This window comes from Aquarana catesbeiana, linkage group LG05, assembly GCF_042186555.1.
Source record: "Aquarana catesbeiana isolate 2022-GZ linkage group LG05, ASM4218655v1, whole genome shotgun sequence".
In the NCBI taxonomy this organism is placed as follows: domain Eukaryota; kingdom Metazoa; phylum Chordata; class Amphibia; order Anura; family Ranidae; genus Aquarana; species Aquarana catesbeiana.
The window spans coordinates 577,369,571-577,385,586 of NC_133328.1; the positions used below are offsets into that span (position 1 = coordinate 577,369,571).

At 41.6% G+C, this 16,016-nt stretch overlaps 1 protein-coding gene across 1 annotated transcript in view; it reads left to right on the forward strand.

Moving 5' to 3' along the window:
* The window catches only part of VPS13B (vacuolar protein sorting 13 homolog B), a 1,301,055-nt gene that overhangs the window by 955,824 nt on the left and 329,215 nt on the right, over window positions 1-16,016 (forward strand). The gene's annotated exons all lie outside the window — the stretch shown is intronic.

Genomic DNA, 16,016 nt, shown 5'->3' on the forward strand with positions numbered 1-16,016 from the left:
CCACCCCCCCAAAAAACCACACATAGACCCCCAGGTTGAAAAAGGCTGAAATGACCACCCGTCAGGATGGTGAGTCCCGGCAGGTGGACCAGCCAGCTGCGGGGAGGGGGGGGGAAGAAGTTAAAATAAATAAATAAACCTGATCCTGTTTAACCACAAAATAGTCCCCATATCCCACTCACAATAGGTCGAGTGGGAGAAGGGAAGCTGGGACTAGTAACCACTGACATAGGGACCCCCGCTCTTTGAACACTTCGAGCGGGGGGAGTAGGGAAGGCCCCAATGTATAGTATGACATTGGGGCCCCCTGTGTCGGGTAGGAATAGGACATATGGGGTAAAGACCCACCCAAGGGGAGGGACTGTCCACCCCCACATGGTACAACCCCGAGATACAGAAGGGGATGATAAGATGCAGGAAACGGACAAATAGGAACAATAATAATGATGATAAAGACAACAAAAAGGGTATTAGACCACAAAATTCAACCCGGAGAAGGCTTAGGAATACTGGCCCAAACCAGATGGTTTTTGGTGATGTGATCACAAATTGCAAAATTAATCGCATACAGACAATTGTCTAAGTATATATTTATCTAAAATTCTAAAAACCCCCTAAGGTTGAAAAGTCTCTTGTCTTGAACACATATGCGAGAAAGGGGTTCGTGAAGGATACCCCATAAAATGGAAAGGTCAGAATAGTGGGAGAGGTATTAGGCCTGGAAAAATGGATAAGGACAGAGGTGGGAGAATGAAGAATGACTTTAGTCGGTTTTACCCGAACCGAAGCCATCTAGAAAGGGCCTGAAGCTCTCTGTTTCATTTAAACCAGGGGGGTGGTGGCCCTAAGGCGCCTGATCCAGCGCATCTCGCGCTGGAGCAGGACCTTGTTCCAATCACCCCCCCCCCTAGTTGGTATATGGAGTGTATCCAGGACTGTGAAGTTGACTTTGGACATCCTATAATTATGTTGTTTGGCTACATGCTTACCTAATGGTAGGTAAAGATTGCCTATGCCCATGCTGTGTATGTGTTTTTCAACTCTCTTGGCAAATTCCTGTTGGGTTTTCCCGACATAGAAGGCCCCACATTGACATTGCATCAAGTAAACAACACCCCGTGTCCTGCAATTGGCAAAGTGCCGTAGCTGGAAATTTTCCCCATTAGGTAATGTTATCATGGTTCTCCTTCCAATAACTCCACACTGTGTACATGATCCACACGGATATGTGCCCCAAGTTTTGCAGGGATCTCTTCTTGCACTACCTTTATATTCGCTCTGTGTGAGCATGTTCCCTATAGAGCCGGATTTTTTGTAAGAAATTTGGGTCTAGATGTGACTAGGCTACCTATAATCGGGTCCTCCGTAAGGATTGACCAGTGCTTGGAGATGATCTTTCTTATTTGGCTATGTTCATTAGAGTGTCTTCCTTCTTCGGATCATTTTTCTTGAAGATTATATTTCGTCTATCTGTGTTTTTGACATGATTGAACGCTTTCTTAAGAGCTGACTTTGTATATCCTCTCTCCATTAATCTGGTGGTTAGTTCGTTGGATTCTCGTTGGAAGTCCTCGTATGTGCTGCAATTCCTTTTGAAGTCTTAAAAATTGACTGAATGGGATGGATTTTTTGACCACTCAGGTGGAACCCCAAATCTGGGGTGCAAACCCAGTGGAACTAGCACTACAACATATCCAAAGCTGGGGTTCCTAGTATCAAGTGGCCCCCGAGATACGGGGCCCCAAAGTTGGTAAAGAAAATGTCATTTTTTTTCTGCAGAAAAGTGCTTGACATTTTACGAACCAAATTTGGGGCCCAGTATCTCAGGGCCACTTGGTGCTAGGAACCCCAAATCCAGTGCGAAAACCCAGTGGAACTAGCACTTCAACATATCCAAAGCTGGGGTTCCTAGCACCAAGTGGCCCCGATATATGGGGCCCCAAATTTGGTTCGGAAAATGTCATTCTCTGCTGCAGAAAAGTGCTTGACATTTTCCAAACCGAATTTGGGGCCCCGTATCTCGGGGCCACTTGCTTCTAGGAACCCCAGCTTTGAATATGATGTAGTGCTATTTCCACTGGGTTTGCACACCAAATTTGGGGTTCCTAGTACCAAGTGGCCCCGAGATACGGGACCCCAAAGTCAGTTAACTGTGTCCATCTGCAGCAATGTCATTTCAGGACCCTTTGGGTCCAGAGACCCCAAATTTTGGCTGCAGCTAGGGGGCATCTAGGAACCCTTAACTACCGAGTTTGAAGTTTGGGGGACCTATGGCTACAAATGGGCACAGTGAGGCTGCAAATGGGCATTGATGACCCTCTTTTCCACTGCGCATTTCTCACCCTAGGCTTATACTCGAGTCAATAAGTTTTCACAGTTTTTTGTGGTAAAATTAGGTGCCTCGGCTTATATTCGGGTCGACTTATACTCGAGTATATACGGTAAGTGAAAATTCCCTTGCTTGTAGCAAATCAACTCCTTTGTGAACAGTGCTGATTATCCCAGAACTGCGACCTGTAGTGAGTCGCACACTCCTCCATACCAGAAAGTACCCAGTATTTCCTTAAATTTCTGGTGCTGACTGGATTGGCGGGGGATCAAACAATAATGTAAGCGTAAGCTGAAGAGGAGTGTGGGGTTAATATAAACTTTTTTCTTTGTCCTGGACTTGAAAAGTAGAGGCTTTTCTTTAAGCCTAGGAAGCAAGTCTGTGATCTGCTTCTAATCATCAGAACAACTACCTTTTTGAAAAATCCACTGGGGCCATGCTAGCCCAATTCTTACTAAGATGTGTTTACATTTATTTAAACATTACAAAAGTCCATCTACTGCAGTAATAAGGCAGATTCCAAGTTATTTGTAGCTCCATGTGAATCCCTTCAAGTTTGAAAAAGACACACTGATCACTAGTTGCCAGATTTAGTGAACTTTAAATATTTGTAACATTGTTTACAGTTTTGCATATTTAAATCAGAATAGTAACTGGCTATGGGAGTCTCAGGGGCTGAAGCTGGAGCTTTTTTTTTTTTTTTTTTTTTTTTTTTTTTTTTACTATTAAGGGATTTAAGGACATAATTATTTGTGTCCATAAGATAGAATTTTCCTTAGGGCAGATAGGCAGTAAATATGCAGTACAGAGACTAAATGAAAAAAATACATTTTATACAAATACATAGAATAAGTAAAAAGTGTTGGCAGCCTAAGGTTTACATTTGAAATGTTTATTTGTAAAATGGGTTATACAGTGTTTGTGTTCAGTTCAAGACCTCAAACACTCCTGGTTCCTTCTAAGTAGTTTTATAATGCAAGGTGCTCCTAGGGTTTGGATGTGGTCCAGTATATTTGCATTCATCTTTGCAAATGGCTATGCGCTTTTGAAGTTAAAGACTAAGTGGGCTATTGGCATTGGTTGGCTTAGTGGGTTAAGTCTTGCTAAGTGCTGGTTAAAGACTGGGGGAACCACAAAATTATGTTCAGAATGTAATAGGTTATTTGATATTTTGATGCCTTTTATTGATCAGTTTTTTTAAAGGGTCATGTATGTCTGAAAACAGGTAGTTTCAGATGAATTCACAAGTCTTAAATTGTTATGTCGCTTGTTTCTAGGTTCTTCAAACCAGCCACCAGACCATCCACGTGTACTTTTGCATATAGCAGAACACTTATGCCTCGTTTCCACTGAGCGGATCAGTTCGGTACGGTACGGTACACTATTTTGGGTGTTTCCATTATGAAAGCGGCCCATACAACCGAACCGTACCGCTCCATTCAGGGTCCTGCTTCAGATGTGGGGCCATAGAAAATGGAATGGTTCGGTTAGGGCGGAGCTGCGATACATTCCACTGATTGGCTGACAGAAAACCCTCTGCTGTGCTATGCTGAGGCATTTTTTCTAAACCCTGTATGGCCCCTTGTGGTCCCACTTGCAGTGGAAACGCTCACCAGAATAGACCGGCCCATTCTAGGCCATTCAAACTGTACCGACCCGTACCGATCCGCTCAGTGGAAATGAGGCAATATTCACCAAGTAAACTTGGTCTATTCCAGAGCACATAGTACACCAGCAATTAGTAACATAGTAATTAGACTGCCCTTTTCATAAAATAAATAGTCCCAGGCCCAAACCCAGACCCTTGTTACATAGTTGTACAAAGATCTGTGTTTTGGAGAAAAAGTCCCTTTGTCCATTTCTAATACATTTATATTGCATGGTTAACATAAAAATTTACAATTATAAACAAGAAACTGGAGTCTTACCTGGGACAGAGTAGGTAAACTAAAACTTTTATGGTTATCAGTTCATTACAGATTAGGTGCCTACGCTTTCAGCTTTTTGTCACTGCTTATGCTCAGTCTGGATTTCAAGGTGCTTGAGGTTTAAGGTTCTTTCCAGGTGCCATTCTTGTAACCAGTCAGCGCGGGGAAGCGCTTTCCGGGTCCAAAGCCATCAGCGTTGTCTCAGGGCTTGCCCTGCCTGATGTTTCTCTCTGTTAGTAGGTTGACCAGGCTGAGCACTGGTAACTACCTAATTTGTTTGGATTACTGGGCACATTTAAAACTCCCATTTTCCACCAGTTTCTGCCACAGAAGGGGTTAACACTGAAGGACTGACTGTTGACATAATCCACTGGGTATTACACACCACTTATTCAGCTAGCAGTTTCTGGCTGGCTCTGGCCACATATGGTTTAATTGTGCTACTGCGCCTTTCCAGATTCTTTGGCCGATCTGCCAATGTCCCAAGCAGTTTTTGAACCATTGGTCACTATAACTATATCTGGCCCTGATTCTGAGTTACTCTGATCTCTACCTGACTATCTATAGTAGATTGCGAAAATATACTATTACTAAAGAAATAAGAGACCATTTTGCGCTTATAAATGCCGTGTACCCTAAAACTGTGAAATCAGCCTGGTATTCCCATCTTACCCACATGATTTGCGAGAGACATCTCTTTGGACCAGCCCTTGATTTTGTTATCAAGGATGTCACTGGAGACAGGAGCACCTATCTGTCTCAGCATCTAGGGAACAGTCTGCCACATTTTGTTTTTTTTGCTCCTGGAGTATGTACATATGGGACATCCAAACTTGGGTCTTTGGCCACAAAGCCTGCAGTGAGAAGCCTTCATCAGTACGAGGGAGCACCCCTACTTTTTTTCTGAAGTGGGAGTACGTTTGTGAACCCTTGTGGACTCCAAGGTAATTTTCTCTTTCACAGAGAAAGCATCAGATTTTTTGGTGGTTGGTATGTCTAAAAGCCATGCATAGTATCCACATTATGTACTATTCCTTCCCTTTGCCAAGGGGACTTAATTATCTCTATGATCACATAGGATGCATCCCTAAAGATCACTGTCCTTTCAGCCCTCTGGCTTTTCAGTCTTGCCCTAGCACTCGGAATATTCTCCTGGGTGTTGGCCCCAGTGTATGCCCTAGTACATTCTCATGGCATACCCATTATTGAATACTTAGGTGACATCCTTTCAAAATAACAGTTGTCACAAGCATTTTTAGAGACCGGCACTGGAATCCTGTTATCACCTGCAGTCCGCTAAGACCAGAATGTGTTTTTTTTTTCTGTAGAAAAATCTACAGTGTATCTGTTCTCGTGTCTGTGTCCATCAGTCTAGGAGTTACCCATTTCTGAGTAGTTGCAGGAGAAGTCACGTGTCTATGGGTAACCAGCCCCTTTTATCCAGACATCCTTAGCTTATCACCCTTTTCTTGTGTGACAAGTCAGCTGAGTTTTTGAGCAGACGTTGTCTGCCTCCTAGGATTAAATAAGTTCTGAAGACATAAAAAACACACACATTAAAAACTAGTGTGAAACTCAGTGCCAAAAAGCCCATTCGTTAAGGAGAGTGGTGAATGCTGCACACACTCTCCGGAGCCTGGTTAGTATGATAAAAGCAACATCAAGATAATAGTGATTTTGGAAGTTCCAAAAGTCAATATTGGGATATTGTAGTGGGGGATATGAGCCCCTAGAGAGAGTCTCTGATGCAAATGCTGTGAAAGGTGAGGAGGCTGCTTCAAGCACGTGCTGGAGGTCAGAGTACTGTATATAAGGAAGAGGAGGAAGATGCTTCTCGCTCTTCTTTTTTTTTCTCCTTCTCCTTTCAGATAGATCCTGGCCTGGAGGAACAGTCTTCCAGCTCTTTAGTCAGGGAAGAATATCCCATCATTGGATCAATCTCTCGTTTGCTGGTCTACATCCTGGAGCCTCATGAAATGTGGTTCCTTCTTCACCACTGGATATTTATCTTGTCAGGTCAACTGATCAGGATCTAGCTGTACAATGCCACAGCACGGGCTTGCCTTTACCATCAAGACCAAACAGGAGATCTTGCCGAATACAAAGTGGTAGTTCAGATCCTGATCTGGGCAGAGCTTCACATTCTAGTCCCATTTGCTGTGCTCATCTTAATTGCATTCAGTTGGAGATCAGGCTTGCCCAGCTGGTTATATATGGACATGGGGGAGGGGTCCATACATCCAAGTGTGTTTCAAGACCTGTGTTGGACAACCGGTTATGGGCCCCCTTGTATCCTTGTTCTCATGCATGCTGAAAAGGATTATTTCCAGGTGCAGGAATCCACTAGCAGTAAAGTTTTGGTGACTTCTGAAATCTATACACCCGATTTTAGGTCTTGTCCCTCTAACAAGTCTTCCTAGTCTGACTCGTGAGCCTGGGCTTTCTGGCGATCTACCTTGCTCTGCAAGTAATCATTGACTCTGCGAAGTGAGTGTCTGACTTGACAGTCTTTCTATGCCTCTGAGCCCCATTTCATTTTGGGCCTGTAATGGGATTAAGTGAATTGAGGCCTGGTACCTCTTTGTGACCTAGGGCAGTTTTGATCTTCCCAGGACATTTTTCTTTGTCCCTTTTGTCCTGCCTCAGCTCTTTGAGAGGTGCTTCTTTTCCTTGTTTAAAACATAAAACAAAATAGGGTTAGTAGTACTACCTATGGCCAAAATGTGGTTCCTCAAACCCTCTGCGTATAACGGTGAATAAGCGTATAGTGCAGCAGCCAAAAGATGCTATACTTCACTGGTTAAACCTCAAGTGTTTTAATGACATAAACCATCATATAATGTGAAATATAGTGAACTGATTATGTGCAGAAAACTGCATTATGAAGTAACATCTAACTTCACAGCTATATGAAATTAATTGGGGTAAACCTAGTAGCCCAACAAATTTTTAACTGTGAAGTGGCACCAAAAAACATCACAAAGGAAGGTATATATATATATATATATATATATATATATATAATCCTTAAATTATCCAAACAGAATGCTAGTGATAAAGAATAAATTATAAAAAATGTGACTAAAAGTTAATGTGTGCACATCAAAAAATGTATAAATAGTCCAATCAAAAAAAATGTATAAATAGTCCAATCAAAAAAATGTGCGATCTTGCTGCAACAGATGCAGGGCATTTCCAAGTGACAGAGTGCTAAAATAATCAGATGACTCTTGTGCTCCCCCTTGCGGGTTCCCACTCACCAGCTCCTATTACCCCTGCAGGAGTAGTTGGCATATATGGATAACCGGACATCCTGTGCCTTGCTGGCTCCTCCGATTCACCAGATCAGGATGCTTAGGCGTTCCTCTGTTATATTCAGCAATTCCCAAATGCAGTTCCACAGAATACTTCACTGAAATCCCAGTATTAGATCCTCATAAGGAAGAGATATGGGCTCCCATAGTGTAGTATCAAAGGTTACTTTATTAAAAAAAAACACAAAAAACAAACCGTCCCATCCAGTGGGTAAAAAACCTTCAAAAAGGCTACAGTCTATGGTAGACACAATCTAATCAGAAGCCGGTATGCAGCGTGCGCTCCAGCTGCATTCCAGGCTCACTGCTAGTGTACTGGAAGTGACGTGGGTGCGTGGCTCCGTCTTACGCGTTTCATAATCAACGTCTTCAGAGGCGCCTCTGAAGACGTTGAAGAATCAATTTTTGATCACTAACATTGTGTTTGGATAATTTAAGGATTTTCTATATACACACCTTCCTTTGTGATGTTTTTTGGTGCCACTTCACAGTTAAAAATTTGTTGGGCTATTAGGTTTACCCCAATTAATTTCATATAGCTGTGAAGTTAGTTGTTACTGCACATAATCAGTTCACTATCTGTCACATTATATGATGGCTTATGTCATTTAAACACTTGAGGTTTAACCAGTGAAGTATAGCATCTTTTGGCTGCTGCACTATACACTTTTTCACCGTTATACACAGTGGGTTTGAGGAACCACATTTTGGCCATAGGTAGCGCCACTAACCCCATTTTGTTTTATGTTTTTTTACTATAGCCCCTTGTGGGAGTCTATTAGGGGAGGCTGCAACCTTAGTTGTATCCTAAGCGCGGAGCCCTCAATATTTTTTCTTTTCCTTGTTTGACAACAGTTCAGGCTATCACTCTTTAGCTCTCAATACCTTCTCACAGATGGTCCTTTTGGATTTATCAGGGTAGACCGGCTTTCAAGCCTATGGTCTTATGGCTCGTTTTTCTTCTTTCCTTGTCAAGACATACCTAGATAACATCAGGTGTTGGTTCCCTATGATAGGTTACCACCTGGTCTTCTGTTCTCATGTTTTTTGTTGCTAGATGGCAGCCTCATCTGGTGCCAGCTTCAGGCAGCCCTCGAACTAAAGTTCCCCAGTTTTGCTGTTGACATTGATTCTGTTATCAATTTTTTGCTGTGTTGGTCATCCCGCAGTTGGACTATTTTTGGATGTTCCAGAGGCTAAAGGCTTCCACTGTCCCTCAATGGAAGAGAAAGAAAATAGAATTTTAGTACTTACCATAAAATAATTTTCTTGAGGTCCATTAAGGGACACGGGTTCCACCCTTCTGTGTTTATGATCATGTTCTCAGTACCTCTTTTCTACAGAACTGAGACATGCTGGGGTACTAGGAGGGTTTATCGTGGGCTGCCCTACTGTTTTTTTTTTTTTTTTGCCAGTGTCTAATCCTTCTGTAGGCGGCACCATAACTGAAGGTTAAAGACCTCCTGTGACCCTCAGACCCTAAACAAAGGATTTTATGATGAATACAAAAATGCTATGTGTTTTGGCATTGAAAGTCTGTATTTACAGACCATAAAGAATGCCTGCACCGACAAAAAAAAAATACCCAGACCCCCCCCATTGCTTTCCCCATTCTAAGAATGCTTGTTGTCTAGTTTGTTGTGCCCTCAACACTTTTTCCTTGTTCGAATATTTTATTGAAAAGATCAATATATAGCATAAAAAACAATATATAAAGAAATACCATTGTGTCGAGATAGGTATAATACAGGTATGGGAAAAGATACGTGGCCTATCCGTTGACAATCCATGTGACTAAATTTGAAGCATTATGGCTATGACTTATTGAGCTTTTCTAGGGTCAAGCTTATGTATATAGACTCAGCCTGAGCAAAATAAACATTCAACAGTCCTTCAAGAGTAGGATACCATGGTCATCCACCTGCTGCGTTATGGCCTGGAGGTTACCTGAGAGAAGAGGTAAGGGGGGGGGGGTGGAAGAAAGAGAAAATAAAAGGGGAAGGGAGAGAGAAGGAGGGGTCACCAAAAGTAGAGCTACCCCGTATGGGGTATCAAATAGGACCCAGGGTTGTGTTCCTTCCACCATGGCAGACGTACCTGTTCTTCAAAGCCTGGCAGCAGATTGTGTGTAATCCACGGTCTCCATAAATTGTTGAATGTGCTAAGGTGGTCTTTATCCAAGGCTTCCATCTTAGCGTGAAGTAGATTACGGTTCATTCTTTTTTTTTTAATTCTATGTTTTATTTTATTTTAAGCAATTTTGTACAAATAAATATAATTCAACTGCATGCGCATAATAAAGTACAGCATAAAACAGTTTGGTTCTATTTTAAGTAGGTATACGGATTCTTTCCTTGTCAAAAGAAGTTTATTGAGTATACAATGTTATAAAGATACATAAAGTAAGTTTACAAGGATCTATAAAGTAAGCTCATTGTTTTACAGTAGGGTTTATATAGGTAAATATCATGAAATTTCAAATATTAAACATTGGGTTCACGTAAACCTAAATTAAAGATATATATCATTTCCTTAGTTACTTTTGTAGGTATTTAAATGATTTATACCTACTATACATATTGTTTACAAGTAGAGTGTATATAGGTCAAATAAATTCTGATGATGAGCTTTAATCGTAAGGTGGAGAAAAGGAAAGAGAAAGAAGAAAAAGGGTTGAAAGGTAGAGGTATGGTCCACAAGGTTGTCCCGCTCGTCAGTTTATTATTCTTTTTAGTTCTCTTTGAAGCCTTAGAATGGGTGTCTCTGTAAGTAATTTAATCTGTTACCATGGCAACAGGACAGAGTCATTGAAGTTTGACAGGAACTGTTGTTTTATCCAAGGATGCCAAAGTTTTTCAAATTTTGGAATTTGATTTTGATCGATGGCTACCATCTTATCATGGGACATTGTATTATTCATTCTGTGAATTGTTTCTGCTAGTACCAATGTAGGAGATTTCCATGCCTTGGCCACTGTTTGTTTTGCAGCCGTTATTAGTTGGATCATAAGTTTGAATTGAGAGAGTGTTAACCATTCCGGTTTTAGATTAAGTGAATTTAAATATGGATCTGGTTGTATTATTCTTTTAAATATTTTAGATGCAATCACGAAGACTTCCTTCCAGAAGGTTTGGATTACTGGGCACGTCCACCATATGTGTAAATATGTGCCTATTTCTGGGCATCCTCGAAAACAAAGAGCTGAGGTATTAGGTGAATATTTTGCCACTCTAGCGGGTACAAGGTACCAGCGAGTTAGGACTTTATAATTTGTCTCCAGTGCTAAGATGTTGGGTGAAGATGACTTAGATGTGAGCCATATGTTAGACCAGTCCGTGTCTTCTAAAGTTCGTCCCAGGTCCTCCTCCCACCTCTGAACGTAAGAGGGTCTATTAAGATTTGCTACTCCATATAATTGATTATAAAGTGATGAAATTGTACCTTTAGCAAATGGATCTTTTGTACAGATTGATTCAAAAATGGATAATTGGGATAATGGTGTATCCCCCTTTAGGAATGGTGTATAGAAATTTTTGATTTGGAGATATCTAAATATCTCAGAGTTTGGTAGATCATATTTTTCTCTAGGTATACGGATTCTTTAAAGTCACCATTCTTATTTTGTATCTTTCTAATGAAAGTGTAGACTTTGATCTCTGTCCTCCTAGTTATTCACACCAACAAAAAAGAAAAAAAAAAAAAAAAAACGCAAAAGCCCCTATTTCCCCCTCTACGAGTACACAGCCATATTCCCTGGAACAGACAAAGAGGGACCATTTTTTAATTAATTTTCTCCTCTCTGCCTTGCGCAATTGCAATGCCTTTTTCCATAGCATATATGTCAGCTATTTTTTTTAGCCACAACAAGATCGAGGGAGGTGATTCCTGCTTTCCATAGGGCTGGAACACATGCCTTAGCTGCATTCAGAAGATGAACGATCATTGAATTCCTATATTTACGCTTTGAAAGATCTGAGAGATGAAGGTATCTGACAGGATCAAAACCCAGATCATGATCAGCAAGCTGACCTATGATATCTCGGACTTTAGACCAGAATTCCTACAGTTTTCGTCAGGAGCAAAAAATATGCAGCATATTACCCTCTGCCTCCCCACAGCACCAGCATGTATTCGTCCTTTCCGGATAGATTTTATCTAACAGTGATGGAACTCTGTACCACCGTGTGAGGATTTTGTAGCATAGCTCTTGATACTTACTGCCTGTTGAGGAGTAGTGGGCAAAATAAAGAATATAGCCCCGCTGCTCTTCAGAGAGTATGATGTCTAAATCTCATTCCCATTTCTGGAGGAATCCTGGGACAGAGCCCTCAGGCGAGTGTATTAGCAGTTTGTACATCTCGGATACCCCGTGGGCAGAGGGCGCTTCTACCAAACAAAAATTTTCTAAAGGCGTATTTGAACAGTCTGACCATTCTCCATGAAGAAGAGAGCTAAGAAAGTGGGTAAGTTAGCTAGAAAAAGATTTTCTACTGAGGGAGTCAATTTGACCCCTGGGTATGTCAGGTGGGAGGCTGCCCATGGAAAGGAGAATGAAGTTGAAGTGCTTGGACACGAGCAGGGGACAGCGTAATATTGAGCAATTCTGTTTTTTGGATATTGATTTTAAAATTTGAAAATGCAGTATACCGATTAAACTCACTTAATAAATTTGGCAACGTGGTTTCTGGAGATAAAATAAAATAAAAAAACAGTATATCATCCACAAAAGCCGCCGTTTTATGGTCCTATTTACCTATTAAGAAACCCTGAATATCAGTACTTCCTCGGACATATCGCAGGAATGGTTCTTTTTTTTTTTTTTTTTTAATTCTTTATTTATATTTTATAAGTACAAAACTTAAGCCATACAATATTTAAAAGTATGTTTACAAAACATTGTCATGGAAAAATACAAAAATCTCCCTCTATAATTAATGCCCTCCCCGCCACCCAATCCCCCCCTCCCCCCCTACCTGCAGGTGGTTACAATAAAACTAACAATCCTCCATATATCCTTCCGTACTTTCCCGAAACCCGAACCCGTAAGTTTAACTTATAATCTCCGCCAGTTAACTCCATGTACTCTTGAAGCTTCGCCACCCTACCCATTTATCTATTCCAGCATCCCCCTCATCTGACTCCACTCCCGGACTGACCATATACTCTGTATTATAGATTTAGTTTATATAAAGCAGCCAGTCACGGGTGTTTGGACTCTCAGGCTGCAACCATTTCTTTGAAATCTGCTTCTTAGCCGCATCCAATAATATAGGGACAAATGGATGTTTGGTACTGCTTAATAGACTTCTCAGTACCATGGAATAAACATATCCATGGGTCTTCTACTAAGGATTCATTAGTTATTTCCTTGGTTAGTTGTATAATTTTCTTCCAATATGCTTTAATAACAGGGCACTCCCACCATATATGAGCCATCGTTCCTATATTTGTACACCCTCTCCAACATCCATCCGTTTTATCTGGGTAAAGTAGGAATGGTTCTAAGGTTAGTATAAAGATCAATGGGGATAGAGAACATCCTTGTCTTGTGCCGTTACGCAAATGAAAATATGGGGAAGTCACCTCATTAATTCTAACAGCTGCAGATGGAACCGATTATATCGCCTCTATCGACTTCCCCACACCAGTATGGGTTAACGTCTCCTTCAAGAATGTCCAGTCCACCCTATCAAAGGCCTTTTCTACGTTGGAGGATAACAAACATAAAGTTATTTTGTGAAGATGAGCCACAAAAGTAGTATTATCCTTCGCATCCTTAGTAGGCATAAACCCGGCTTGGTCAGGGTGGATGACATCTTGAAGGTAATATTGTAGTCTCGATGCTAATATATGAGTGAACATTTTTAAATCTACATTTAGTAGGGAAATGGGTTGATAATTCATACAGAGAGAATGGTCATTAAACCTAGGGTGTCTATCGGTATAGGCCAATCTTCCAAAAGAGAGTTAAATGCCTTTGTAAATCTGGGAGTTAAATTGGAGCAAAGGCCTTATAGTAAGCCAATGTGTACCCATCTGGCCCCGGGGCTTTATGAGGCTTAAGCATCTTGATCGCCCTCATATATTCATCAGATGAAAATGGAACATTCATTGATTCGGAGGCGTCGTCAGGTATTGACGGTAGGCCCGAGGAGGAAAGATATTCCCGAATTAATTGTCGCTTTTGTACCAACTGGTCAGTAGATAGATTCGTCGATAAGTTATAAAGGGATAGATAATACTCTCGAAAGACCTCTGCAACTTCTCTAGATATAAAGTGATGTTTCCCTCTATCAGAATTGATATATGGAACATACAGTGGGGACGGAAAGTATTCAGACCCCCTTAAATTTTTCACTCTTTGTTATATTGCAGCCATTTGCTAAAATCATTTAAGTTCATTTTTTTTCCTCATTAATGGACACACAGCACCCCATATTGACAGAAAAACAGAATTGTTGACATTTTTGCAGATTTATTAAAAAAGAAAAAACTGAAATATCACATGGTCCTAAGTATTCAGACCCTTCGCTGTGACGCTCATATATTTCACTCAGGTGCTGTCTATTTCTTCTGATCATCCTTGAGATGGTTCTACAGTCCAGCTGTGTTTGATTATACTGATCGGACTTGATTAGGAAAGCCACACACCTGTCTATATAAGACCTTACAGCTCACAGTGCTTGTCAGAGCAAATGAGAATCATGAGGTCAAAGGAACTGCCTGAAGAGCTCAGAGACAGAATTGTGGCAAGGCACAGATCTGGCCAAAGTTGCAAAAAAAAATTCTGCTGCACTTAAGGTTCCTAAGAGCACAGTGGCCTCCATAATCCATAATTGGAAGACGTTTGGGACAACCAGAACCCTTCCTAGAGCTGGCCGTCCGGCCAAACTGAACTATCGGGGTAGACGAGCCTTGGTGAGAGAGGTAAAGAAGAACCCAAAGATCACTGTGGCTGAGCTCCAGAGATGCAGTCGGGAGATGGGAGAAAGTTGTAGAAAGTCAACCTTCACCGCAGCCCTCCACCAGTCGGGGCTTTATGGCAGAGTGGCCCGACGGAAGCCTCTCCTCAGTGCAAGACACATGAAAGCCCGCATGGAGTTTGCTAAAAAAAAAACACCTGAAGGACTCCAATATAGTGAGAAATAAGATTCTCTGGTCTGATGAGACCAAGATAGAACTTTTTGGCCTTTATTCTAAGCGGTATGTGTGGAGAAAACCAGGCACTGCTCATCACCTGTCCAATACAGTCCCAACAGTGAAGCATGGTGGTGGCAGCATCATGCTGTGGGGGTGTTTTTTATCTGCAGGGACAGGACGACTGGTTGCAATCGAGGGAAAGATGAATGCGGCCAAGTACAGGGATATCCTGGACAAAAACCTTCTCCAGAGTGCTCAGGACCTCAGACTGGGCCGAAGGTTTACCTTCCAACAAGGCAATGACCCTAAGCACACAGCTAAAATAACGAAGGAGTGGCTTCACAACAACTCCGTGACTGTTCTTGAATGGCCCAGCCAGAGCCCTGACTTAAACCCAATTGAGCATCTCTGGAGAGACCTAAATTGGCTGTCCACCAACGTTTACCATCCAACCTGACAGAACTGGAGAGGATCTGCAAGGAGGAATGGCAGAGGATCCCCAAATCCAGGTGTGAAAAACTTGTTGCATCTTTCCCAAAAAGACTCATGGCTGTATTAGATCAAAATGGTGCTTCTACTAAATACTGAGCAAAGGGTCTGAATACTTAGGACCATGTGATATTTCAGTTTTTCTTTTTAATAAATCTGCAAAAATGTCAACAATTCTGTGTTTTTCTGTCAATATGGGGTGCTGTGTGTACATTAATGAGAAAAAAAAAATGAACTTAAATGATTTTAGCAAATGGCTGCAATATAACAAAGAGTGAAAAATTTAAGGGGGTCTGAAGATTTCCCTAAGTGAGTGGGCCAGCAGTTTACCCAATTTATTACAATGTCCATACTGTATATTTCTGGCCCTGAGTATCTGAATTTTAATGTCGTGCCCAAGCAAAGATGCCAGTTTTTCTCGCTCCACCCTAAGTTCTATTGCTACAGAATAAGAAAGTGATTTCTTATTCTTAGACTCTAGGTTTTCCACCAGGTTTAATTGGGTTTGGAGGACAGCTTGCCTATTTTTCCGCAGTTCAGTCACCTTTTGAATCAGCAGGCTCTGCCCATTCATTTCAGTGGGCAGGGACGCTTTTGGAGCGATGTATACACACTGCTCCTTCACCGCTCCAAAGATGCTGCCTGCAGGAGTTTTTTTAACGTCCTGCCAGCGCATGACCTCATTGTGAAAGCCCTCGGGCTTTCACACTGAGACTGCCGGGGAGCCGTTTTTCAGGCGCTTTACAGGCGCTATTTTTAGCCCAAAAGGGCCTGAAAAACGCCACAGTGTGAAAGGGGTCTTAGTTGTTTTTCTGT